The following is a 3,905-nucleotide window of genomic DNA, read 5'->3' on the forward strand; positions in this document are numbered from 1 at the left end:
CCACGGTCAGACTTACCTCGGCTCAGGAGGAGGCACCTTCTACTTCCTCTGCCCAGGAGACCAGCCCCTTGTTCCTGGAAAAGGTCAAGGAGGATCAGCAGATTCCATGCCCCTCCGTATTCAGGTCTACGGTGGAGAATCAGTGGGCTTCTCTTGCCTCCACGCCTTCTCCTAGTGGTTTGGATAAGAAGTTATATAATGTTTCATCTTCCTTTGCATCCCTTTTAGAGGTTCCTTCCGTGGATGCTCCGCTGGCCTCCCTGTTTTCCAACACCACCATTCCAGGAGGCATGGCTGAGTATTTAAAGGCAGAGGATAAGAAGTTTGAATTCCTGGGCCGCAGGGCTCATCAATCTTCGGCCTGGGCAATACGGTCAGCCACCTCGTCCTCCTTCTTTGCCCGTGCCGCAATCATGTGGCTGCGGAACCTTCAGACGCTTATTTTACCTGACCAGGTCAGAGCCCATCAGAATCTGGGTAAGATAATAGCTGCGTCAGAATACGTAGCTGATGCTTCATTACATTCTGCCAAATGTTCAGCTCGTTCCATTGCTGCCACGGTGGCGTCGCGAAGACTCCTCTGGCTAAAGCAATGGCGCACGGACTTTAAATCTAAGTGGCGTCTCTCCACGTCCAGATACAGCGGTAAGAACCTGTTTGGTGCTGTCCTTGACCCTCACGTATCTGAAGGCAAGGACAAGCGTAAAATCTTGGTCCACCCTTCAAAGAAATTCGATAGGAGACCTCAATCCGGCTATCGCAGGTCATCCTTTCGTTCGGGTGACTCTTGGGAAAAGAGACAGCCCTTTCGGGGGGGCAGTCCTGGGATTGGCCCAGAGGCTCACGGTCCTACCTTCCTAGGCAAGACTGGCAGCAGGACCGCCAGAGTGGAGGAGCCAGGGGCCAGTCCCAGTCCAAGCGCCCCTTCAGGGGCTCAGGAGGGCGGCCTTTTAGGCGATCCAAATGACGCTGAAGGGGACTATCCCATCGGGGGTCGGCTGGCCCTGTTTTGCGACGTCTGGGAGGGCACCACCACGGACGCCTGGGTCAGAGAGACCATAAGATATGGTCTCTCCCTAGAATTTCAGTCTTACCCTCCAGACCGTTTCATTCAGTGTCCGGTTTCAAGAAATCGGTCAAAGGCCTCCCTGGTAACAACAGCGATCACTCATCTGCTGGACATCAGGGCCATAGAGAGGGTTCCTTTAGATCAGGTAGGAACCGGGTTCTACTCAATACTATTCGTGGTCCCAAAGACCTCGGGGGGCTGGCGAGCCATCTTGGATTTGAAGGGTCTCAACCGCTTTCTTGTTTACAAGAAATTCAAGATGCAGACCCTAAAATCCATCTTAGCAAGCGTCAGGAAGGGAGACTTTCTCTCCTCCGTGGACCTAACGGAGGCCTATCTCCACATTCCAATCTTGCCAGAACACCGCAGGTTCCTGAGGTTTGCCTACGTACACAGGCATTACCAGTATCGGGCTCTTCCTTTTGGCCTGTCCTCAGCACCCCGGGTCTTCACGAAGGTCCTGGCAGTGCTGGCGGCTCATCTACGGATGAGGCCGGTGCGTGTCCAGTGTTACCTGGATGACATACTCGTATTGTCCAGGTCCCTTCACTCCGCCGAGTCGGATCTACAGATTACCCTGAGGACTCTTCAGGAACACGGGTTTTCTGTGAATTTCAAAAAAAGCCACACGGTCCCCACAAAGCGACTTATCCATCTAGGAGCCTTAATAGACTCAGACCTTTGCGAGGTTTCTCTCTCTCCGGAACGTCAGGTCAGCATCCGGACACTGGCACTCCAGGTCTGCAGGGAACAGTGGGTGCCCCTGGTGCGTCTCTCGCAACTCCTAGGGAACATGGTCTCTTGCTTAGGCATCGTGCCATGGGCCAGACTTCGTTCCCGGAGTCTCCAGTGGTTCCTTCTCCCATATCAGAGACGCAACCTCAGTGCATCAAAAGCAAGGGTCAGGGTTCCACACCAGACGCTGGTATCTCTACTCTGGTGGACTTCATCCGCCATTTCCAGGGGTACATTCTTCAAGGAGCCGTCCAGGGTTACCCTGACCACAGACGCCAGCCTATTCGGCTGGGGGGCTCATATCCACAATCACCTCGCCCAGGGTCGGTGTCACGGTCAGATCTGACCCACAACATAAATTGGTTAGAGTTGAGAGTAGTACACCTGGCTCTTCGGGAATTCTCTCCCCTGGTAAAAGGGAAACATACTAGTCCTGACGGACAACATTACAGCAAAAGCGCACATAAACAAACAGGGAGGGACCCACTCTTGGCCTCTCATGCAGGAGGCCATGGTATTGGGTCTCTGGGCGGAAACCAACCTGAAATCCATCCGAGCGGATCACATCTCGGGGGTGAACAATCTACAAGCGGACTCCCTGAGCAGAGCCACCATAGACCACTCAGAATGGAAGTTAGATCCATTCCTGTTCAGGGAGGCAGCCCTCAGGTTCGGGCAGCCAGTCCTAGACCTCTTTGCTTCCCCGGCAAACGCGCAGATCCCAAGGTTCTTTTCCAGGTTCAGATCGGAAGGGGCGGAAGGGACAGATGCCCTTCGGAGTTCCTGGCCCAGGGGCGTACTCTATGCCTTTCCTCCTCTCCCACTGCTCCCGGCGACCATTCGCAAGCTCCTACAGGAACAAGCGGAGGTAATACTGATTGCCCCATTCTGGCCACGTCGGCCGTGGTTTGCGGATCTGGTGGATCTCTCACTCTCTCCTCCGTGGAGAATCCCTCCGGACCGGGTAGCCCTCAGTCAGGGGAATCTCAAACACCCGGACCCTCAGTGGCTCCAACTAGCCACCTGGCACTTGAGCGGGAGGGTCTAGGTAGTTTATCATATTCCTCGGGGGTAATATCTGTAATCCAGGCTTCTAGAAGGCCTTCCACCAACAGGATTTATGATGTCACCTGGAGAAATTTCTGCTCTTGGTGCAACTCAAGGGACCTTTCTCCCCTTTCGGTTACTATTCCAAACATATTGGAATATTTACTAGAAGGTCTTAATAGAGGGTTGTCGGTAAGCACCTTACGTAGACAGGTTGCGGCTTTGTCAACTGTCCTCTCTTGTGAGAATCAGGAATCCCTCGCTCACCATCCAGCGATTAGTGCATTCCTGAAGGGTGCTGCAAATACGGGTCCTCCTACGTCTCATCGTTACCCGTCCTGGGATTCACCCTTTGTGCTACGGACATTGACCTCTTCTCCATTTGAACCTTTAGGTTCATGTTCCTTGCATTTTCTTACCCTGAAGGTCGCTTTTTTGGTGGCCATTACATCGGCCAGAAGAATTTCTGAGCTGGCCGCCCTATCTGTTAGGAAGGATCTCTGTATGTTCCATGAGGACAGGGTAGTCCTCAGATTGGACCCAACATTTATCCCCAAGATTAACACTGGTTTTCACCGATCTCAGGAACTGGTGTTGCCAAATTTCTGTCCCAACCCTTCTCACCATCTGGAAAAGGGGTGGCACACCTTGGACGTGCGCAGGGCCCTGCGTCACTACCTCAAACGTACTTTGGCCTTCCGCAAATCGGAAGCCCTGTTCGTCTCCTTCCATCCTTCTACCTTGGGGAAGAAGGTTTCCTCTTTCACCATCGGTCGTTGGATACAGGCCTGTATCACTAAGGCGTACACTTCCCAATCTCTTCCGGTTCCCTCTCAGGTCACTGCTCATTCTACGCGCAGTGCCGCGGTATCTGCGGCCTGGTCCACTCAGGCCTCGCTTGAAGAGGTTTGCAGAGCGGCGACTTGGTCGTCCCCCTCTTCATTCATCAAACATTATAAGATAGACCGCTTTGCTGCGGCAGATGCGGCCTTTGGGAGACGGGTACTGCAGCAAGTAGTCGCTCCCTCTGTTGAACATGCCTAGACTCCCTCCC

This window comes from Protobothrops mucrosquamatus, unplaced genomic scaffold, assembly GCF_001527695.2.
Source record: "Protobothrops mucrosquamatus isolate PMUCROS unplaced genomic scaffold, P.Mucros_1.0 scaffold1831, whole genome shotgun sequence".
Lineage (NCBI taxonomy): Eukaryota > Metazoa > Chordata > Lepidosauria > Squamata > Viperidae > Protobothrops > Protobothrops mucrosquamatus.